General features: G+C 45.8%; 1 long non-coding RNA gene across 1 annotated transcript in view; it reads right to left on the bottom strand.

Moving 5' to 3' along the window:
• The window catches only part of LOC132647262 (uncharacterized), a 2298480-nt gene that overhangs the window by 230778 nt on the left and 2043086 nt on the right, over window positions 1-24616 (bottom strand). The gene's annotated exons all lie outside the window — the stretch shown is intronic.

Below are 24616 nucleotides of genomic sequence, written 5' to 3'. Positions count from 1 at the left end.
TGGAACACTGCAGAGTCACCACTACCTCCAAAACTCCCCTGAAGCTGTGTGTCAGATTTGAGACCAAATATAGAAAAAGCATCCGGACTGACCTAAAACACCCCTTGCCAGCGGGGTGGACAGAAGTATCACCTCATTTAAAATACTTAGATTACATATTCCTTTCCTGAATCCTCTACTCCCCACCCCTTCCTTTTCTGTGCGGAATGATTTTAGTTGCAATTACTTAAATTAGTTTCCTCTTTCTGCTGTAACAAATTAGCACCCATTTAAAGATGCCAGAGAACAGACATTTATCATCTCATAGTTTCAGAGCATGCAAGTCCCAAATAGTTCTGGCTTGGCTAAAATCGAGTTTTCAACAAGGGCTGTACTGTGTAGGAAATGCTCAGGCAAATCCATTTCCTTGTGCTTTCCCAGCTTTCAGGGATGTTTTACAGTTCTTGGCCATAGCTGCCTTCATCCTCAAGGTCTGGGTGTTAGGGCCCAGATGTTTTTGGGTTCCTTTTCCTGCTTAGCATATGGATTAAGTTAAATTCACACACAGTGAGATACCATGATATTAAAACTATGTGCAATATCAAAGCTCTTAGGCACATAGATGCTTCCTTAGGATACAGTATTAGAAATACTTTGTCAGAGTCCCAAGACCTAGCACAGTGTTTGCTATAGGTGCTCAATAAATGCTTATTGAATGAAAGAATCAATGCTCAAACAAACATTTTTTTCTTCACTTGACTTGATGAGATTTCCATGTTTCAATAAATTTTAAAACTATAGAGACTGTTTTGTTTGCCATTTAGCTTTCACTATGGCTAACATTATGCTTTATAAACACATTTTTTTTTCTCTCTAGGCCACTTAGACTCTGCTTTGTTTAGTTTCTTCCGTATGTGATCTAATAGAGGTTGCTTGTGGTTGTGATAAGACACTGACCCAAACCATCTTGGAAGAGGCAAAGGTTTATTTAGCCTTGCATCTCTCAGTAATAGTGCATCTTGGATGGATGTCACTGCAGAAACTTAAGCAGGAACGTGGAGGCTGTTCCAGAAGCAGAGATCATGGAGGAATGCTGCTCACTGGTTTCCTCAGCTAGCTTTTCACACAGCCCCACCCTACCTGCTTGTGGATGGCGCAGCCCATAATAGGCTAAGCCTTCCCCCATCAGTTAGCAATTAATGAAAAGTCCCACAGAACTGAGCATGGTTCTCTGTACTCCCTCACCCACCATGACTATAGGAACCACAGATGATAAATGGCCACCCTGGTTATTTGGGATAAGAGAGCTCCAATTCACAGATACTCACCTGCACATTTGGAGCATCAATTAAATCCCCAGTCTGGCCCCTATCAGTGGTAGTTTGATATCTGTGACTAGGTGTATAGGCCCTGAAGCAAATTGATGTATGATTTAATCATGTCCCTTACCAGATATTGGACTTGGGGTTTTAAGCAAACCCCTTAACTTCTCCAATCTTCTGTTTCTTACTCCTTCCAAATGGATGCAAATTAGTACTAACTGTGTAAAATGTGGGTAAGGATTGGGATGACGTATTTAGAATAGTGTATGTGCACACAGTAGGCACTCAATAAATACTGTTTAGAATCATTGTCTTTGTGGTCACATTTATCATTACTCCAAGTTCACTGAAAAAAGATTAGATACGGGTAGGCCAGGAGTCCTGGGTTAGTGTTAGTGTTAGGGTTAGGGTTAGGGGTAGGGATAACTTGGGCCTGAAGCATGGTGCCACCATCACTATGGACAAGAACACACAGGCCAGATCTGGGGAGCTTCTAGAGGCACTTTACAGTAAGTAGATAAGCAGAGGTACAGTGCGTTCCCATCCAACTTGAAGGTTCAGCTACGTATTGGCATTCTGGCACTTTTCACATCTCGCTTTAATTAGATCACCACATCAGTTCTGTAAAATGTGTGTCAACATTCTCTCCATTGCGCAAATAAGAAAACTAGACCAAGAGAGAGATAGGGTCGGAACCCAAAGCCAAGAGTTCTTTCTTGATGACTGAGGAAGCTTCAAGAATTATGCTCCCAATAGGGCAGTGGAGCACAGCTCTAACGTGGAGCAAGAGAAATGAGTGCACTTGCATGGCTAGAGTCCTAATCCGGAGCACCAGACACCTCAGGGTCAGCCTGGAATAGACCAGATGATTTCCCGGAAGCCAACAGGTTAGTTAGGGCATTCCTAGTAGGGGTCTCTGTACCTATCCCAGCAGCAGAAGATATTCACTCTGATCCTTGAAATGAATAAAACTCAGCCAGGCTGTGATTAGGACAAGGCCACAGGACTGGATAGAGGCAGGGAACGAGGTGAAATCCAGGTCTGCCTTTCCCCCATACCCGGTGCTGTGCTGTCATGGGACTGGTCTGGTGGTTTGTATTTCATTAATTGCTTGCCCCCCGCCCCTGCCCCCAATTCTTACTGTTCTACAAGCAAACACTCATTCACACCAGGGGATACTGGGTAACCTTGCCTCCAGAATTACCCCTGATTGGCTAAATAAAGTTGCCTACATACCTGGTTTGGGCACAAGTGAGGTAGGTGGAGCTAATGTGGACTCGGAGAACAGAGGATCACTGGAGGGGAAGAGAGGAAGGAGAGACGGAAGGGAGAGAAAGGAGAGTCGGCATCAGTTAGCATAAAGAAGCACGTGGCCAGGAGAAGCTTGCTCTGATGGAGAGAAGCAGTCTAAACGAAAAGCACGTGCAAGTAGTTATGGGAATTATGGATGGGAAGTAGCCAGACAGGGATAATTAAAGCAAGTGGCATGGAGTGTGGGATGGGAGGTGAAAGACAGCTTATGGGGTTAGTTTCTGCCAGTTCCAGTATAAAGGCATATTAAAAATCTAACAGGTGTCTGTGTCTTTGATTGATATGATAACAGATTAAATAATAACCTCCATAATAATTATATGTAATTAATAGTAAATATTAACAACCATTCTCCACAACAGCAGGCATTGATGCTGAGTGTCTGAACTATCACCATTAGTGGAGACTGATGGAGAGCCTCATGCTAGAGGTCAAGGGTATGTCTGGGAGAGGAGAAGAAAGGGTTTCTACAAAGACACACAGCGAGGAGGAGCCAGGGAGCTGTAGACATTGGGAGCACTGTGTAGCTGCTGGAGCTGGCTCTCTCCTCATGGAGCCTTTCCCCAGGCAAGCCAGGAGAGCCACCTCACCCTTGCTTTGAAATTCCCAGGCCAACTGCATTTCACAACATCCCAGGGGAAGATCAGCCATAGGCTGGTTTCCAGTACTTTCCTAATCCTGTCTGGTGAGCCATTTAACCTCATGTCCCTTTGCAGAACGAGGCAGACAGTTGACAATATTCATTGTTAAAAGCATCCTTGTGACACAGAAGAAGCTGAGCTCTACATGTGCACAGGGAGGATCGTACGTGGGGGAGCCCACACACATTGCCATCTGTCACCTTCCCAGCGTCTTCATTTTTCTTTGGTAGCAACTGAGTGTAGAGAGGTTGTGGAGCCTGCCCAGGTCACTAAAAAACTGCCCATCCGGATGTATGGACTAGTCCTCTGGCTTAGATCTGGACACCATGGTGTTGGTACTCCGCTTTGACTGGAGCAGCAAATGATCAGCTCAAACTGAGGCTAGTGACGCAGTAGCCAGGTCCCACCAATACTGCCAACAGAGCAGGTAACATCAGCACTGAACCAGAGACCAACCAACAGCCATGTGAATAGCGCATCCACCAGAGCCCACATCCACTCATAAGCTGCTCAGGCATTGATGTATCTGTGTGCGTGCATGCTCTGAAACCTGTGAAGTGGTCCAAGGATAACTTGCAGAAGTCAGTTCTTTCCTTACACTGTATGGGTCCTGGGAATTGAGCTCAGGTCGTCCTGACTGGTAGCAAGCCCCTTTACTTGTTGAGCCATTTCACTGGCTCTCACGGGGTGTTTTAAAATAATGTTTGGCTGGCACAAAGCTTGAGAGCCTGAAGGTGCCACAAAAAAATTTGATATTTATTTCCATGCTATTCCTGCCTTAAAGCAGTGCAAGTAGGTTTATGGAGACTAAAAGAATTACTCAAGGTAATTCCTGATTGGTTAGCAAGTTGTCTTGAAGAAAATCCTGGCTAAAAGTGCATGATTGGGCCCCATGAAATTTGAGTACCATGGTCCAGTACAGAGCTGAACAGCTGTCTGGAGCCACAGAATGCTTGTTTTGCAAGTGTGAGGACCTGGAGTTCAGCTATCAGCACCAAAAAAGCGAGGCATGGTTATGCATGCCTGTAACCTCAGCACTGCTGGGAGCAGAGAGAGGAGGATTATTGGGTTCCTGGCCGACAGCCTCCTTCAATTCCAGTGACAAACCTGCCCTACTGGAACAAGGCAGACAGCCATAGAACAGGACACCCAATGTCTTCCTCTGGCTTTGAAACATGCACACAGGTGTACACACACACACACACACACACACACACACCCCTCTCTAAACCCTTCAAGTGAGACAGCAGTCTTCTTCTATGTCCTGTTTTGCATAGGCTTTCTTAGAAATGTTTATATTTCTGCAAAGGAGCCCCAGGTGCCCTCAACACTCTGTGCACAGGGCAGCCTCACTGAGCACTGCCCGTTCTCTGGTCAGAAAATTGAAGGCAGGCTCCCAGCTGCCACTCTTCCCAGCGTTGGGAGCTTGAGCAAGTGACTGCTTCTCCCTTCCCGTCCGTTATAAACCAGATGCAACCTGGACTCTTCAGAGTCTAGCTGCAAAACAAGTCTTTGCACAGAGTAATCTCAACAGATAACAAGCAACATTATTTTTTTTAATGAGGAAAAGAACAAATTATGTTCAGGACGGTGTCCCACATACGGTGTGTGTTGCAAGAGCCTCAAGAGGAAAGTGGTTTGTTTGTTTGTTTGTTTGTTTTGGCATTTCAGGATGCCTGTGGCAAAATGGAGTCAGAACTCTTTGAGTAGTGGCTGGGGTTCAAATTCCTGCTCTGCTCACTGCTAGTTGATGAATCTAGGATCCATTACTTCATCCTTCAAAGGCCAGGCTCCTCATTCCCAGGAAGGAGGACAATGGTACCTCATAAAAGTATAGTGGTTTAAAGGGAAAGCCATTCCCAGAGCTGTTCATTTTCCAAAGACACACAGTGATCTATCACTTGACATGTTCTATTGGAAATTGTCTCACCACCATCGGCCCCCACAAGCACACCAACAAAATCTGGGCTTTGACTCTTCTCTCCTTGAATCAGGGTGGGCTTGTAGGATGTCAGCGGTGGAAGGAGTCTGAGCCATAGACAGAACACCCGTTACCTTACTGCAGCCAGTAGCTGGTGTCTGCTGCACAAATATGTGAGTGAAGAAGCTCCTAGCTGTTTCCAGCCTCTGTTCTTTGGGTCTGAAGACCGAGACATTGAGGAACAGAGACCAACCAGCTTTTCTGCTGCTCTTCCCAAACTCCTAACCTACAAACTGTTTTAAGCTAGAAAAATCGCAGCAATATATCATGTAGCAGGATCCTAATAAATCCACGAACACAGTAAAAAGCAGATAGAGGTAGCAGCAGGGTGTGTGATTAGAGAAGTTCCGACACTATCAACTATTGCAGCCGGGTAGGCCTAGGCCCAGCTGCTGCCACAGACTCCGCCCCTGAGGTTTATGCCCCGCCCACCAGGCTCTCAGCCAATGGGAATTCAGCTGATGAGCCGCTCTCCGGCTCCTCGGGTGGCGGTGGCACAGAAGAGAGGCGGAGGGTGTAGAAGCTTGCTTAAGTGACTCCTGGGTCACAGCTGCGGTGGTGGGTCAGCTTGCCGCCCTTTGAGGGAGGGTGGGAGCTTGGAGATGCCTCAGTAGGAGCGGCCGCCTCTCCTTAATCTCTGTTCTCCACTGCCGTTACATACTGGCCCGACAGAGGTCAGCATACTGGACACATTCTTTGCTGCGGTTAAGCCAAGCCCTTAAGGCTTAGAATTGCTTTAAGCCTGATTAACTCCGGAGGAGACAGAAACATTTACATTTGAGGACAGGAGAATAAGATATTTAATCGCCTTTTAAAAACAAATGCTTTCCTTGTTACTCAAAGCCAGGCAACTCTCCCCCCCATTCTCTCTGTATCTCCACGTCTGTGCTGCTCTTTCTTCTACTCCTTTGTTTTCAAACTGCTCTGTTCCTCCTTTTTTTTCCTTTTCACTCTTTATTTGTCATCATTTTGGCCCTTTCTTTAATTTTGTTTTCTTTTAGCTATATTTATGTGTATGAGTGTTTATGTGCCCAGTGACCCCAAAGGTAGGAAGAGAGTGTCAGATCTCTGAGGACTGTGAACCACCATGAGGATGTCAGGAGCTGAACCCAGGTCCTCTGCAAGAGCAATAAGTGATCTTAACCTCCGAGCCGTCTCTCCAGCCTCCTTCTTGCCCTATCTTACCCAAATCTTGTAGTCTCCTGAATCCTTCTTCTGTGTCTCTGTTCTCCCTCTCTGGATATCTTCCAGCTTTGGGGCCTTTAACTTTTCTGTTCCTTTGCTCCTGAATGGTGAATTGCACGCCTGTCTTTGAAGCAGACATTGGTGTGGCCCTCAAATATTTACTAACAGAGGGGCTTGGATTCTGGAACCCCTGCTGCTGACTTGCCTTATCTTTGAGCTGTGCTGGAGAAGGTATCCAGTGATGTGTTTCAAATCCAATGAACCACATCACCCCTTGTCTGTGGGAGGCCTGGCAGAAGGCACTGTGGGTTTGTGGTTCTATCACAGTATCTCCCACTTCACCTTTTGGTAATGATCTCAGGGCAAAGAGAAAGGGTGCTCATGCCTCTCTCTGAAGGCTTGGCAAAGAGCCCTGGACGTGGGGTAAAGCTCTCATCTCCCACCAGCCCTTAGCCAGTTGCTTTATCTCTGAGCCAGTTCTTCACCCATAAAATGGATAGTGGCCATCATCTTGCCTTTCTCAGGGGGCCATTACGAGGCACATACAAGCTAATGAATGGGAAAGCATTTTTTTTTTTTTTGTAAAGTATAACGTGCCGTACAAATTTAAACCCTTTTTATTATTGTTGTTATCATGATCATAATTTTTATGTCGTGCTAATGCGCATGTTACAGCTCAGGAGGATTAAGAAGCTCTGAGTGGAATTCGACTGTGCTTCTTCCCCCCTGTGTGAATTTAGGGCATCCTTGGGAATAAATCGCTGCTTCAAAGGGCTTTATCAAGTCCCCGGCATCCTCCCCACTCTGCTCAGTTTGGCTTGCAGAAGAGCTGGGGAAGCTGGATTTATTCTGCGGGCCTGATCTAGCAGCTTTCCAAGGTGAGTTGCCTCCTTTGCCCACTCTTGCTCGTTGCCTTTTTCCCTCATGTCCCCGTCTGCCCGCTAAGGAGTGAGCACAGCCTCAATGACACAGACTGCCTTCTCCAAGGGTCAGTCCAGGTCACCCAGTACACAGAGGACCCGTTCTCAAGAGGTCCCTGCCCTGCCTTCCGTTCCTCTGACCACGATTCTGCTACTTTCCGCCTCAGTCTCTTGGGCTCCCCCGTGTGGCAGGTCGTGGCCACGCCTCCCTTATGGCCCTGGAGGAAGTCCCCCATCACAGAAAGGAAACGCTACCGTGACCTTGGGCTTCTCCATCCTTCCCAGCTGCTGAGACCGTTCGGGCTCCTGATGTCCAGTGCAGCCAGGACGAGCAAGGGCAGCTGCTAATGCCGCGCCATGAAAGCCAATCACCATCCCTGATCTACCCCGAGTCAACATTCTCTCCAAACTGAGAGCCTGGATCAGACAAGAGTATCTCGTAGATACGAGGGGCAGTAGGAAAGAACTCTCTGCTCCATCCCACCCCGACACTGCCAGCACCGTGCCAACCCACCCAAACGTACCCTGGCCATGCCCTGATATTCCTTGCCTCTTACCGTATGCCTCACCCATTCCTGCATCTCCCTCTCAGAATCTCAGGATAGCCTCTCAAATCCACCTTTCTCCACCTCCCACGAGGACTCCCAGAGGATCTACTGATGCGCTTTACAGATAAGAAAACAGAGATCCAGGGAGTGGGACACCTTGCCTAAACCCTGCGGCTCTTGGGGTGGTAGCGCCAGCCCCAGGGCCAAGAAGTGGAAGCCCATGCAGTCACCACGGTAGCTTCCTCCATGCCTTCACCCACTGATTCTTGGCCTCTCTGTCCTCGTGGACCTCAGGGTGGAATGGGGCAGAAAAATCCTATAAATAGATCCTTGCCACAGACCAAGGCCATCACGGCATAAGAATACATTCAGAGCTCAAGAAACCATGTAAGGACGAGATATTATTTTGCCAGAAGAGCTGATGGTGGTGTTAATGGCGTGTGTGTGTGTGTGTGTGTGTGTGTGTAAGGCACCCCTGTGAAGCAACATTGTCAAGATCTTTCCATAAGTCAGAAACTCTAGAGGGAAAATACATTTTTGTGCTGTTGCTTTCACAACCCTGCCTATGGCAGAAACTGCTAATCAGTTCTGACCAATGAACTCAAGTATGGCTCAGAATCATTTGCCACCACACACACACACACACACACACACACACACACAAACACACACACACACACACAGAGGTTTCTATACTTTGGCTTTTTTTTTTTTTTTTTTTTTTTACATGGAAGCTGGCAGGCTTGAAGAAATGTTTGGCTCTCCAGGGAGTCTCAGACAAAAACTCTGTTTCCTTGAAGACAAAAACAGGCTCAGAGAAGGGCCTACCGTGTGCATATCTCTAAGGCACAGGAGCCCCTCAATCCCACACAGGATCTGCCATGCCAAACTCTCCTCTGGTCTTTCCTTCCTTGAAGAACTGGAACTCAGCGAATTCTCCTGGTGTGATGGTTCTGTGACACCAAAAGTAAATACCACCTTCTGCCACCACTCATCTCACACCTAACCAGTGAGGTGACCTTTCACAGAGAAGAAGAACCTGGGGTCAGAGATCTCCCTTTCTCGGCAAGGTCACACAGCCAGGTAGCTCAGAGGAACTGGCAGGGTGCTCTCGTGGGTCTCAGCCTGGAGCCTGTTGCTTGCTTTCTTTTCTTCTCCTAAATCATAAAATGTTCAAGCGTTGAAAAAGGTTGAAGATGCATGCGGATGTGCTGTCTCCACTCTCCAGTAAGGACACGACGCAGAGCCTGCTTTATTTTCGCAGAATGCCACCGTGCCCTTCCCAACACATAAATAAAAAGGATTTAATAAAGCAGTTGAGCAATGCTCAACATTTCTCAATGAAGCAGACTCTTAGTGGAGTTTTAAAAAGAATTTTCTTTATAAATTGAAATTGTGTCTTCAGATATTTCAGCTATTGCAGCAAGGAGAGTCTGGAGCTCACAGACTGGCTTGTCTGAGGAGTAATTTAATGCCACCAACATAGATCTCGATTTCTCTTTTTACCTTTAATCAATTTTAACAAGCCAGATGGTCATTGCAAATGGCTCCTCTAGCATCTCCCTTTTCTGCCTCCACTGTGCTGGGGGATTTATTGGAATGTGGTTCCTGGAACAATCTCATCATTTCCCATTCTGGGTTTTTTTTTTTTTTTTTTTTTTTTTTTTTTTTTTTTTTTTCTGCTGCCACCATTCAGGGCACGCCCCAAGATCCACAACCGCACCTTCTCTGGCTTCTCAAGAGGAGAAAGCTCTGCTTCTGTGCCCTACCCTGACCCTCAGCCCATGGCAGCCCAGAATCACACACATGCCTGGCATTAGTTATTTATGTCATAATTTCTCATTAGACAGCCTTGCTCATCTATAATCTATGCATCAGGAGTGAGCATGGCTGCGGAGGCCATCGTTTCCCGGCATTTTTCTTTTTTACGATCTTTAATACTTGCAGCATTGGAGCTAAGGTTTTCTTTTTTCTTTCTGTATTCAACTTTATAGACATGACCACAGAGAATCAGAGAAGTGGAGCAACTTGGGCCAAAGTTACACTGTTAGTTTTGAGGTATAGGGTACATTTTGAGTGCCAATCCTCGTTACTAGAATGTAGTGTATTCTTACATTATTTAAAAAGTGGAAGTTGATTGGGGTTTTGTTAAAACTCTCAGCCATCATCCTTTTATTCTCTGTATATTTATTGATCACTTACTATGTGCCGTATTTATGTTGGGCTCCGGAGAGATAGCAGTGAATGAGATAAAGAAGAGCCTTGTCTCCTAGGGCTTAGTGTGGAGATGGGAGTAGACAATAAAAAAAGCAGCAGTAGGTGAATAATGGCTCCTGCCAAAGATCTCCTCATCCTTATCCCCGGAACCTTTGAAAGCTACCGACACTTTACAGATGTGATTAAGTTGTGGCTTTGAAATGGAGAATTAACCTGGATTACTCAGTTGAGCCCAATGCAATCAAAAGAGCCTTTAGAAAAAGGAGGCAGCAGGCTCTCGGTCACAAAGAAGGTAGGGCCTTGGAAACAGAGGTCAAACTACGGTGATTGACAGCTCCAAAATAGGAGAGGCCAGATGTCAGAGGAGGAAAGTTCTCTGGTGCTAGGCGGTGCGAGGAAAAGGCTGAGGACTTCTCTGTGGATTCTGCTGGGAATGCAGCCCTGCCCACCTACTTCAGGCTTCTCACTTGGGAAACTATCAAAGAGTAAGCCTTGGTTGCCCTAAGGCCCTTGATAGTAATTTGGGACAGCTGTAACTGGAGCGAAATACTTGGAGTTGTTACAGATTATGATCCAAGCTATGAATAGAGGCAGATCACACTGAGATAACGATCTGAGAAGGCTACTCTGAGAGAAAGGACAAGAGGACCATCCCCAAGAAGGACAATTCAGGCAGAGGGAATGGCAGGTCTGAAGGTACAGAACATGAGGACAGCCACTGAGGCCAGACTTCAACATGAGAGCAGGGTACTGTTGAGTGAGGTTGGACCATTACTAGGCTCAGATCAGTGTGCTTTAGATCAAGTGAGGGGTATGGCTTTCGCTAAAAAGAAATAAAGAGAAGCTGCTGGAGAATTTCTTTTTTTCCTTTTTTTTTTTTTTATTGGAGAGGTAAATTGTCTTTGCATTGGTCTGACTTCCCAAAATGAAGAAGACCCTTCCTTGGGACAAATAGAAAACTTAAGAGTCAAGACCAACATGGCTTTCACATGAATACAACTGGGTCCTGTCACATTCCTAGAACAAGCTCAGTCTTTGTTGGGAAGCAGAGACTTCTCTTTAGCAATCCAGTTCTTTAGGGGCAGGGCCTCCGAGTACATAGTGAGGATTTAGAGCTTTAGCCTTCAGTAGGATTTATGTTATGCCCTGACCCCTGATATGGAGGCACTCAGAATTACTGCATTACTGAACTTGGAATGCTCCTCCCAGGGGTGGGACTTTCCAACTGAGGCCCTCCGTGAATCTCTGGCTCATTATTAAATACAGCTTTAGATTGTAAGCTACGTGAAGCCAGGGGCCATCTGTACTTTATATTTCCAGGTTAGCATGTACTGGGAGGTCATTAGGCCTTTGTTGAAAGCAGGGTTATATGGGAGAGAGAGAGAGAGGAACACCAATAACTTAAATAAGTTAGACATTTTGGGGTGGGGAGTCGGGAATCAGTAATGGGACGAGTACTAACAAACAGGAAGAAAACAAGTATCAAAACACCCATCCATGGTTTTGTTGTTCTTAGTGTTCTAAAGATATGGCTGTGTTCTCACGCAGCTGAGGCTAGGGAACAATATGAACACGACAAGTTTCCCCCTGAATAGCCCCAGACACATACCTAAAATCAGCAGAGTATGTGGGAATGTAAGGCATGCACACACGCAGACACACACGCAAATATCGTCCATCCATTTTAGTTCTTCGCACACGCTGTTGTGGTTACAATGTGAAGTGTCCCCACAGGCTTCTGTTTGAGTACTTGGTCTCCTGCTGGTGGCACTGTTTTGGAAGGTTGTGGAATGTTCAGGAAGTGGAGCTATGGTGAAGGAAGTAGGTCTCTGGGGACAGGCCTTGAGGTTTTATAGCCACACCTCACTTCCTGTTTGCTCTGTTTTCTAACTGTGGATACAGTATGATCAGCCAGCCTCCCCTCTCTTCCTGCTGCCACACCTTTCCCTTAATGAGATGGAATGTTCCCCTAAAACTGTAATCTGAAATAAACCTTTACTTCCTTAAATTGCTTCTTTCCAAGAATTTTGTTTTAACAATGAGAAAAGTAAATAAATAAATAAATAAATAAATAAATAAATGCACGTGTTATTAATCACATCTGTGCACATTTGGCTTTTCAACAATCTGCCTAATTTCAGATGATGGTTTAACCAGCAGGTCTAAGCTGTAGGGATTTCTCAAAATGAAGTGCCATTGAAATAGTTTAAATAATGCTACCTTTTATTACTGGGTATCTATTTGTATGTTTGGTTTTTTTTTTAAAAAGTATGTTTCACTGAAGAAGTTTTAGAGTCTTGTGGCACTTCCTCCATTTTCTTATAAATTCTGTCCCCCAACCCCTGTGGATGAATTTGCATAGCACAGTAATTTTTCAGAACACATATGGGGTAAGATAGCAGAACTGACTGTACTTTCTTCTGTCGGCAACACCAAGAAAACAAGAAAATACACAGTGATTAGCGAGAAATTGAAACCAAACCAATAAGCATGAAGGATGATTCACGATGTCCTTCTGGTGTCTAGGACACCCTCATTATCCATTTTGTTCATCTACTCCTTCATTCTTTAACTTACTCTCAAGACATTCCTCCACTGCCTACTGTATTTTGGGTCACAAAATTCAATATAGGTCTGTTGACACAACAAAGCACAAAAGTAGGGTCTCAGAAAAGCATAAAGTTGGAGGTGGGTGTGATAATATACACCTGTAACCCCAGGACTTGGGAGATGGCGCTCAGTTCAAGGCCAGTCTGGACTGTTTAGAGATCCTACTTCAAATAAAAATCTTCAAGTTGGGAGAAGATTTTATACATACATTTCATCATTGTGGGCTTTGAAGGCTTACTTCCAGTTGGGTACTGTGACCTCCTACTATCAATGTGTCATTTTATTGAATTCCTTCAATGACCCAGGGGTCACAGGGTAGGTATCTCCAGGGTGTAAGGGAGAATAACTACCTAGTCCTCTCAGTTTCCAGATGAGGATTCTGGGCTCTGGCAGGCAGTGGTGGAGGTAGCCACCTAACTCCAGCCATGGCTCCTGAATGCCATTGGCTTATTCTGGGGAGGAACACAGAGTCTCCATCTTTGGAAGAGAATGGAGGGTATCTTAATTCATTGGTAGCAGTCTATCAAAGGACAAACAAAACAAAACAAATCTGAACTCTGTCACTAGGATTCAGAGTAGTGGGGAAACCTGTATTTATTTAAGAAAATACTTTGTAGGCCACTTCATTTCATGAGACCAGAATAAGATGAACACCATGCTGAAAGGATAATGAGTTTTGAAGTTGAAGTTGTGGTGTTGGGTAGAGAAGTGAACGTAAAGGGGGTGGGGGCCATGACCTTGTGGAACAAGACAGCCTGTGGGGAGTTCCTCTGGGTCAGATATGTCAGGACTCCAAATATTGGGGGAGCCCTCTGTATTTTCTCTTTCATCTGGTCTGTTTTGTTGTATTGCAGACCTATTATCAACTAGTCTGCATTGGCATACTTTGGTGAAGATCAAATTCAAAGCCATGTTTCTACCTGGGGTAGACGAGCAGACATGAACAGGAAGTGGACCAAAGACAAGGACACAAGATGATGGACAGCTACCTCTGGTTTTCCTTGGTCAGCTATGGGAACCTAGAGGCCACTAGGGTGGGCAATTAAAGCAAGCCTGGGTGGTGTGAGGTTGTTTTTTTTTTGTTTTTTTTTTTTTTTTTAGGTTATGAGGACTCACAGAATCTGAGCAGGACTCTCCTGTAGATTAGGGGTATCCAGGTCCATTTTTTATACAATCCCCCAAAGTTAAGAAACTTCAGATAGCCTTTGGATTAGAGTTGTCAAGAGCAAGGGCTTTCAAGTCAGGAAGAGCAAGCTTATGTCCCACTTGGCTATTTCCCAGGGGCCATAAACCACAGGTTAGCCTGCCTTCACCTTACCTCATCCGAGATACTGGGAAGAATAGTGAATGCATAGAAAACAGCCAGCACAATGACTGGCCTAGTCTTCAAGCAATCAGCACTGCTTATTAAGACATCTCCCAACACTGGAGTGGGACAGAGCTACTCTGGCCTGAGCAATGTGGGGAAATCAGACCTGCTGGGAAGCCTGAGGTGAGAGATAATGGGGTGAAAAGGCCATGCCTGATACTAGGGTAACTTCTCAGCATGCATCCAGTGATCAAGGCCACGCCTAACCGTGAATTTGGGAAGAATGCTCTGCTAGGTTTGGAGCTGAAGACTTGGTCCAGACTGTTGGTGCTACTGGGAGATAATGGAGGTAGGAAATGGAAACTTTAAGCAGCAGAAGCAAGAAGTAGGTCACGTGGGGTGTACCCTTGAAGGGTCTACTGGGAGGCTAGCCCTTCTGTTCCTTTTTACTCCCTGTTTGCATGGGATGGCAGGTTTCTTCTACTATGCACGCCTTGCCATGAGGTACAGCTTGGTCTCAGTTCAATCGGCCGAGTGACCATGGACTGAAACTTCTGAATTCTTGAGGCAAAATGTAAACCTTTCCTTCTTTTAAGCTGCTTATCTTAGGTATTTTCTGACAGTGCTGGGAAGTTAACTGTACAGGCCCTTTCTTTGAGGCCTACAGGTTCCAGCCCCACTCCCCATCCTGGCTTGAGAACCTTTGTACAGTGTTCAACTTGTGTGTCTGGAAGATGTGGCTACCACCAACAGGAAGCTGTTACATCTGTGCTCATCAGTATTCCCCCGTCTCTGCATGCCACCTTGGTTCTGGCTCAAGGTTTGAAAGACAGCACTTTACCCCCTTCTTCATTCTCTCCCTCTTGGCTCCAGCTCCTCTCCTCTCTGTGACCTGGTTCCTCTATTCCACTCTTCTGTGTACAACCTCCTGTAGGCAGGGTCCTGGCCACTCACACAGCTGGCCAGGAGACCACTTAGCTAGAGGCTGGATCAGAGACCTCCTTTTGGGTTGGAAAACAGCCTCCACTGAGATAAGCCACTGCTTTCATTGTCAACAGCAGTCAGAAGGCAGCAGATGCTCACTGGCCATAAAGGGCGCAAGTCCTTGCTGGGGAGCTGGGTTGGCTGCCTGCAGCCCTTGTGCATTATTTTTAGTGCCTGGACACAGAGGTGCCAGAAGAGAATGCCAAGCTGGAAGGCTGCCTGCCCACTGAGGGCTAGGCTCCAAGGGCCCTGCCTGTGACTTTCAACTCCAACTCTTTGTTGTTGCTCTCTCTCTAAGACTGGGCTTCTAAGCTTGGCTGATGGGTGCAGCTCTCCCTCTAGGGAGCCAGAGTCGGCTGAGAGGGCCCCAGTCACCAGGGCCTGGGCCGTTGAAGTAAGTCCTCAACTCAAAGGCAATTCATTGCACCAGGGTTCCTCAGCTCTCATACCATTCCTATTTAACGGGTGAGGAGTCTGGACCTTGGAAGTGTGAGCAATTTCCTTAAGGTAATTTTCCAGAGGAAGATTTCCTCCCTCTAGTCTTTGTTGCCACTTTCTTGAGAATGTGGAGTAGAGTGTGGACCTGAATCCCTGCCTCCACATTTTGCGTTAGTTCTTCAAAGTTCGAGGAGTGAATCACCCTGCCTGAGTCCTATTTTCTTTCCCCTCTCTGAGGTGGGAGTGAGAGAATGTCCCTCCAGAATGGCCGGTAACTAAAGGTGAGGAAGCAGAGAGGGCACGAGGAACTGAGGACACTTGCAGGAAGAACTCAGCATCTATTTAGAAGTTGGTGGTGATATTCTCACTGCTGGGCCAGCTGCCAGCACTTGACCTGCACCTCAGCTATTCCTCACAATGACTTAATGAAGCAGACTGTCTCATTTTCAGATGAGGGAAAGGAGTTCAATCAGAGGGACAATCAGGACTCTCAAGGGCACACAGCTAGGGAAAGGCTGCCGGTAGAACGTACACTATGAGTCTTGAATTCTACTCTCTCCTATTCAAGGTCTTCATCTGAGACAGGCTCTCATTTCCTACCTGGTCTGTCTTCAGGAGGTTGAGCAGACAAGACCGGGGTGTCAGAATGCTATGTATCTGTACACATGTGAAAGGCTGATAGGCTGACAAGGAAGAAGAGAGAAAGAGCTGCCAGCCAGGACCACACTCCACAGATTCTCGCTCTCCAATCCTTTCCCTGGTTTTACAGTATCCCTGAGACAAATTATGGGAAGAGGCCACTCACAGTCACTCTGGTACATTGGATCACTTGTCCACCCTGCCATTGCTCAGGGGCCTCGTGGTGCCCAGGGGCTGTTCCTTTATGAGTATTTGAGTTCAGTGGTTGTAGTCTGTTTGGTCTGGACTTGCAGTTGCGACTCAGGAGTCCCTGCTTTGCTCTTTTCTTGGGTGGCCTGTCTTCTGGATCTCTCTCAGTCACACTCTTTCCAGCACTGCCACTGCCTGCTGGCTGCTCTCAATGTCCCTGAGAGTGGCCTTGTTTCATGTGAATTTCACAGGGACTGACCCTCCTGATACTTCTTCATGAGTTTCCCCAGACTTGAATATCTAGCTCTCCCCCAGCCCCATCAGATGTCTCCACCTGACCTGATAGGGGAACCTGACAGCTCCCAAAAGAGAGACCCCCCACCCCCACAAGAGGTCTTTAGATTCTTGATTGCTGGAGAGCAAATATCCAACATGGAGATCAGCATGAAGGGAACACAGAGACAGTTTCAGCAAGTATTTGTTTGAGACTTGTCAGTCTCTGAGATGCTAATTTCTGACCTGAAAACTTCCTAGTTAATCCCAGGCAAGGTGGCCTTGAGTGGAGGTGATGTGATTGTGACACAAATAGCATGTCAGGTACCATTCTGTGCTGTATCTGTTTTAACTCATACAGTTACCATGGCCCTTGCAGGCAGGCACAGTGTTCAGCCATTTTCTGAATGAAGAAACTGAGGCACGGGAAGCTAAGCAGCTTTCTAAGTTCATCCAGCCAGGCAGGAGAATAGCTGGGGAGATCTTCTGGCTCTCAAATAGATGCCCGGAGCCATACTTTGAGCATTGCCTGCATCCCTGGCCTTGTAGTAAGTACCTTGTGAACATTGCTTCATTTGACTCTCGAAGTAACCTCTTCACTTTGGAGACAACAAAGAGAACCATGCTGGCCAAGAGGTGGTGGAGACGAGCTCTGAACTCAGGGCTTTGTGGGACTTGTAAATCTCTAGCCTGGCTGTTGTAAACAGAACAAAGGATCCTTAGGTCAAGGAGCATCTCACAATGTGCAAAATATACGCGAAGAATGTTTCTTTGACTTGCTGGAAGCGTTCATTGCTGCCAACTTAGATCATCTGCTTCCCCAGACTGGAAAACTGCCTAGATTAGTCTCAGGACCTGGAGCACCGTCTCTCTTCCTTGGCTGTGTAACCAAGAAGGACTAAAATAAGATCCTATTTCTTCAGTGTCTCAGATGCAGCCCCTCCCAGGGGCCAGTCCCCTATCTGCACTTCCATGGAGTGATGCTTTATAAAAAATTATAACCAGCTACAGCACAGACTCATTCTTTCATCCAATCTTTCTCCCTCGCTCATTCACTCAACAAACGCTATTGAGCAGATGACTATATGGTCAGGTGATAGGCTAAGGAAGCAAAGAAGCCAGGCCCCAACGTAGGGTGGAGAAAAGGAGGCACAACGCAGAAAGGAAACTTCCTTTAGTAGTTTTGAAGGTGAAGAAAGACCTGGAGGATTGGAGTGGGAAGGCAAGTTATTTTTAAATAAGGTGCTAGAGAAGGCTAGCCAGCGACTGAGCTTTGAGAAAGGCCAGGAGGCAAGGGAGGCAGCCTGGAAACCTGCTGGTCCAGGCAGGAGGAATATAGGGATACTAAGCCTCTAATGGGAGTCTTGATCACCTTCACTGCAGCCCTGCTTCAGGGCAGTGGTAAAAGGGTAGTGGGAGACGCTGGAGGGATGTTTATTCATTTGATTGCTTGAGGAAAGTTTCACACTTTGCCAATGTGTTAATGGCAAACTTTTCAATAGCACTCTATAAAAGAGGAATTTAATTATGAACTAAAATACGTGTGACTGTGAGATATATAGCTGGCACCTGGAAAAACTGGGAGTAGCAGAGGCCCTGGGCAGACTCTAAGGAAACTGCGTTAGCTTTGACTTTGGGCAGTCCCCCACCTTCAAAGTCACTGAGATGCCACACAAACATCTCAGATCTCCACTTCTGGCTTCCTGCTGTTCTGGGAGGTCCTGCTTTTTGTTTGTTTGTTTGTTTGTTTGTTTTTCCTGTGGAACAGGGGTTAAAGTACTTTCTCTTACTCAGCCTCTGCATTGTGCCGTCAGTTCAGGAAGTGGATGTGCATGTGTATATGCATGTATACGCTCTCTTTTGGAGGTCAGAGGTCAATGTTGGGTGTCTTCAGTTACTCTCCACCTTAGTTTTTGAGACAAGCTTTCTCACTGAATCTGGCCCCCCTCAATTTGGCCAGATAGACGGGCCAGCCAGCCCCAGGTATCCTGCTGTCTCAGGGGCATAGTGCCATGCCTGGCTTTCACATGGGTGATAGAGTTCTGAACTTAGGTCCTCATGCTTGTATAGTCATCTCTCTACCAACCGAGTCATCGCCCCAGCCCCTGGGCCTTGTTTTGAAAGAGGAAAACAAGGAGGATCGAGTACTCGATAGAGACTAGCATTCTCAGGTGCTACCCCACATTAGTAACCACATTTACCATTTCTGTGTGCTATGGGTATTTCTTCCTTCTCACTGCAATGGCAACGGAACACCACAGCCATTGCCATTTTCTGGTGGACACAGAACGAAAAGCAAGAGGACAGTCGGTGTTGGATGAATAACAGACCATGCTGATGTCCAAGCACTACACAACAGAACGGCTGAGACCAAAGCTAAGCTCACAGAACAAAACTCAGACAAACACAGCCAAACGTTCTTAGTTAATAGGTGTGTCCGTGTTTGCATAACGGTTGCTGCGAACTTCAGAGGGAGTGGAGTGGAAGTGCATGAGGTAAACTGAGACCAGTCTGGGGACTTGGAGCTATGCACAAATGCTTCATGCCAGCTCAGGACAATGAGATAGAAAAGCTGCTGGCAAGTCCTCTCTGCAGGCCTGAAGCTGGGTGGGATGAAAGGCTTATGCCCAGCACCCCAGAGGGGTACCCAAGTTTTGCAAAGGATCAGGGTGTCAGCCTAACCAGCAGGATATTAAAAATGTTAAAATGACCATCAAGGACCCCACACAACAAAACAAAAAGAATATAAAGGGAGAGAAGGAGCAGAAAATTCATCTTATAGGCTTTACTACTGATATATGTATATACACACACGAACTGTATTAAAGGCCCTAAACAAAACCATCTTTATTAATATTTCCACAATAGTGATAAGATAGATGGAATGGAATTAGATATGAAAAAAATGTAATATTCTGTGAGGGGAACTCTGGGGAGACAGGGAGTTATGAAGGTCATTTCTCATTAAGGGTGAACTTTTCTGTGATTTTTGCCTCTGACTTTATCCTAAGAATCCTTTGCCAGAGCCTGCAATATGCCCTTGTTGTTTTGTGTGCTGGGGACAGGTTGTGTCACCCAATAGCCCCCTCAGCTAGGCACTGTCAGGTTGTTTTTAGCTCCTTCAAACAATTAATGGCATTACTAACCATTTCCCCATGGCGAGCTGTCCTGGTGCTTACCCAGCTTATTAACTCTGTGAATCTGAGACAACAGTGCTAGAGAGAATAGCAAAGACTTTTGAGTTCCTGAGGTGGCAGCTGTCTTGTGGCAATGCAGACTTTGAAGTAGATTTGGAGTCACAACTCTTGGCTCTAAGGTGTGCACGAGAATGGCCACCCCACAGGTGGCATTGCTCCATGTGAAGGGGTTGCCATAGAGTTTGGATGTGAGTACCTAGGTGTATGACTTTCTAGAGGTAATTAGTTTAAAATTGGGGGGGGGAGGGGTGTAGAGCAGGTCCTCCTAACTCAGTGGTCTGATTACTTATAAAGAGGACAAATTGGTTATAGAGACACATGGAGAGCACTATGTAGAAACGAAGACAGGTCAAAGTAGGGCACATACAACCTACACGATGTCAAAGATGGATACCAAAACACAGAAGCCAGGAGAGTGCTCTGAACAGGCTCTACCTCACAACCCTTGGAGGAAACCAAACCTGGTGACACCTTGGTTCTGTACAGTCCCCAGAGACAAGAGACAATCCACTTCTTTGTTCAAGCTACCTACTTGGGGACATATTGTAATGGCATCTCTAGGCCTCAAATACATCCAGCATTAGTAAAACTGAAGGCAACATAGATCCTAGGCTGTGACCTGGCGTGGAATCCAAGGTCCAAGGTCATGAATGTTTCTAGAACAAATCAATGAGAATAATATCGAACAAATTCCACACATGACATTTCTGTGCAGCACAGACCAGGAGAGGGCATTGGGTCTCCACAGAACTGGAGTTCTAGACAGTTGTAAGCTGCCATGTGTGTGCTGGGATTCGAAGCCCAGTTCTCTGGGAGAGGAACCATTGCTCCTAACCAGTAAGATCTTTCTCCAGTCCCAGTAGGTACTTTTAAGATCTATTAAGTGGACGAATGAATGAGATTATGAAAAAAGCGTGCATCCCAGAACTTGGCATGGGAAGATGGTCAAGGGTGCTGGCTAGTTGTGTGGTTATCAGCATCTGCATTTATATAGCTTCTCCCCATGATGCAGGCAGTAGTCTCAGCGGTTGACATACAGTGACTGACATGTATGAAATTCTCACAATTAATCCTATTAACGTAGTCATCCCATCTTTGCATTTCTTTTGTTTCCGCTTGCTTTTTAAGTCAGTCTTATAGATCCCAGGCTGGTCTTTGAGGATGACCTAGAAATTCTGACCCTCTATCCCCACTTCCTGTGCTGGGATTACAGACCTCTGACTGGTTCAGAGGTTTGGTTTTGAGATTAAACCCAGGATTTCATGCAAGTGCTTCGCCAACCTAGCTACATCTCTACTTAGGGATCTTTTAAAGATGAGGAAACTGAGGCACAGAGAGGCTAAATGACCTTTTCAGGTTCATCACTGAGTGGTAGAACTGGCTGCTAGGACTGCGTGTCTGCTGATTGCAAGGATGTGTATGAAGATCCTAGCACATAGCAGAAACCCAGTCAGGACTCAGGGAGTAAATGAGAGCCTCTTTGGTGGGGAGGTGGAAGGCAGGGAGTACAGGTGGCCTTGTCTCTCTTTCCTACCCCTTGCTCTCCACAGATCCTTGGAGTTTTATACTCCACCGGGCAGGAGGACCTAGGCCTGACTGGAACCATAGAGCTTTGCATAGTGCAAAGCTCTCCTATGCAGGCTTCTGTCCCTACAACCTTACTGCTTGTTTGAGAGGAAGCCAGTTTGGTGCTAAAGAGGGGCAGAGGGGTGGCAGGGCCTTGTATCATCTGTCAGAAGGCAGGCTGCACAGTGTCCCCACCTAAGCTCCATAATTCATCCCAAACCAAGTATGAGATGCTGACTTGGCGCTTCTTCCACAGGCAGAAGGCTGGCTGTGTACGCCTTCCTAGACTCAGCTGGGCTATGCCAAGCCCCAGCCCTGGCAGTGATTTACGGTGTCACGGGCTGATGTCCTCCACCCTGACCACAGCTCTTGCCCACAGGTTTAATTATTTAAACAGATTTTACATTTTATGAGCGTGCCTTCAGGCCTGGCAGAGGAAGAAAAAAGTCTTAGAAGAAAAAAAAAGTCTTTGCTTGAAACAATAAATTGAACCGTGCAAGGACAGAGTATGGGAAGCATTCCAAATTCCTGAATGTGAGCGTGGTATTCAAGACCCTTTGGAATTCCCTCCAGGTTGCTAGCTGCCCCTCCTGGGCAAATGACATGCCTCTGCCTCACTGTAGAAGAAAGGAATACCTGGTTTATCTTCACAGGTGTAGTTTGCTGCTGCTAGCCAGCTTCCAGCAATGGTCCATCCCATAGAGACTCCACATGTACACCCCAATACTAACTCACTTTCTTACAGGAGGAAGGTCAGGGTGCTGATACAGTGATAACCGGCCTCATATCTCCTCCCTCCATGCAGTTTCCACTCCATAGAGAAAGACTTCCTTGCACATCCCTTGAAAATGTTCCTCATTAAGATCCAGCTATATGCTACCTTCCCTGCCTGCCTGCCTTCCAGTGAAACCAATTGCTTACAGGAAACTCTAGTCATCTATCATAACCTCAATTCCTTGGAACATGACTAATGGTAAACTTGATGCTTATTCTCGTAGGCTGTGACTTCCTTAAAAACGGGCTTGTGGAAATCAGTGTCTATTCTAGCAGGGATGATGCCTATTTTTTCCAGAAGAGAAGCCTGGATGTTTTCTCTGCTAGATGCCTCTTGGTTTGTTGTGTTGCCTGCTTACTCATTCATGTACTCCCTCCTTCTTTCACCCACTTCCTCCCCTCCTCCCGCCCTCCCCAACTCACTCAATGACTCCTTCACACACTCCCTCCTTCCCTCACCCACTCAGCTTACCCACTCACTCATTCAACAGATATTCATTGAGCACCACTGCATATGAGAACCTATGCTAGGCACTATTCATAGAGACAGAAAAGCATTCCAACCTTGGCTGCTCATGCTGTAGCTGTGGAATCATTTGTTCTAAGCTTCTAGGTTCTCAAAAAAAAAAAAAGGCATCAGACCTAAGGTACCATGCATACCCAGACTCGCCTAGAAAGGACCCATCTAACCCTCAGGCCTTTAGGCACTGTGTTTTTCTTGCTCTGCTCAGAGGATGAGGCTGGAGAAAATGAACCTCACCTCACCAGCCTCCTTCCCTGCTCTCCATGTTCATGTAAACTGGGGATAACAAAGTCCAAAGCTATTAAAATAATGATGCAAATAATCCACATTTTTCATTTTAAAAGCACTTCTGCCGCATCCGATTAATCTTCCTAGCACCCTTGTGTGTAGGTAAGTGTACATTTGTGCTTATAGATGAAGGAAACCAAAACGTGAGGTGATTAAACTCTTGGCCTGAGGCTATAGAGAAGGCAAGCTTTTGAGCAGGAACTGGATTCATCAGTCTTCTGTTATTCTGAGCAATTTTTTAGACTCTAAGGGCCGTGTCCCTTGAGCAGCCCTAAGGAATGAAACTGATTTGTCTTAGTGATTTGCATGGAGGTGATGAGAAGGAGGAGCTATGCAGATTAGATGCCACACCTATGGCTGACCTCTGAAGAGGGACTTGAGCTCTCTGAATGCTTTGATTTAGTCATCTAACAAAATGGAGATAATGACTAGGTACCAAGGTTAGGAGAGGAATAATAAATGAGTTTATTTTTGTGTAGTTCTTGCAAAGTATGAAATACATTTTTTTTTCCTTAAAACATAGAGAGGACATGAGGTGGTGGGGTCCATTTAGTTGCTAATTATTATTGTCATCATTATCATCACTATCACTATCACTATCATCATCATCATCATGACCATCATAACCACCATAACCATAATCATATTACCATTATCATCACCATTTCTGTCACCATCATCATCACTATCATCATGAATCATTATTATCATCACCACCACCACCAAGGATTTATTCAGTTTTGTTTTTGGTCTTTATTAAGTGCCAAGGATGTTACAAGAACAGTAAACAGTACTTTTACCTTTAAAGATATATTAAGATATCATCATCAATCAGCATCATCATCACTATCATCATCATCACCACCACCATTATCATCATTGTCATTGCTGTACATTATCTTTTGGGAATTAGCATATTCCAGACATAAAGGTACTTTAGCATAACTTCATTAACAATGAGTTAATTATTTTCACTAACTATCAGCTAGTCACCACTTTTAGGTTATGTCTTTCAATCATTTTCTGTCTCCATAAACAATGTCAGGTATATGTCTGCATGCTTTTGGGGATACAGAGTTACCTTACATGTGGCCTTCCCTCTGAGAGCAGTGGCCAAGGAGGTAGAAAAAAAGGGTCTTTCATGAGTGCCTTGAGTCTAAGCCTCCCAGGAGCAGATTATTCAGGTGTCTTAATAGCATGAGCATGAGGAGTTTCAGTGAATCTAATGTAAACAGTGAACCTTCCAGATATGCTAAGGATGGTACCACACAGGTAGCATGCAGCCTTTCATTTAATCTCATAACAAACTCATGAAGAAAGAACAATTAGTATCTAAACTTTGCAGATGAGCAAACTGAGGTGCAGAAAGCAATTTTTGCCAGGTCCCTACAATAGTTAACATTGATTATTAACTTGATGGGATCTAGACTCACCAAGGATACAGGACTCTTAAGCAAGTCTGTGAAGGACTTTATAGATTAGGTTAACTGACATAGGAAGATCCACCTTTACTGTGGGTTGCACCATTTCCTAGGCTGGCATCCTGAATAAAGTCAAAGGAGTGAGAGAACCAAGCATGGGCATCACTCAGTCTCCTTCCTGACCATGGAGATGCTAGGACTAGCCACCTCAAGCTCCTACCACTGTGATTTTGCTGCCACAATAAACTCTATCCTGGATCTGTGGGTTAAAAAAGAAACTTCCTTAAGTTGCCTTTGTCTG

Source organism: Meriones unguiculatus, chromosome 14, assembly GCF_030254825.1.
Source record: "Meriones unguiculatus strain TT.TT164.6M chromosome 14, Bangor_MerUng_6.1, whole genome shotgun sequence".
In the NCBI taxonomy this organism is placed as follows: domain Eukaryota; kingdom Metazoa; phylum Chordata; class Mammalia; order Rodentia; family Muridae; genus Meriones; species Meriones unguiculatus.
The sequence above is the reverse complement of the archived record's forward strand: the minus strand, read 5'-3'. Positions and strand labels throughout refer to the sequence as shown.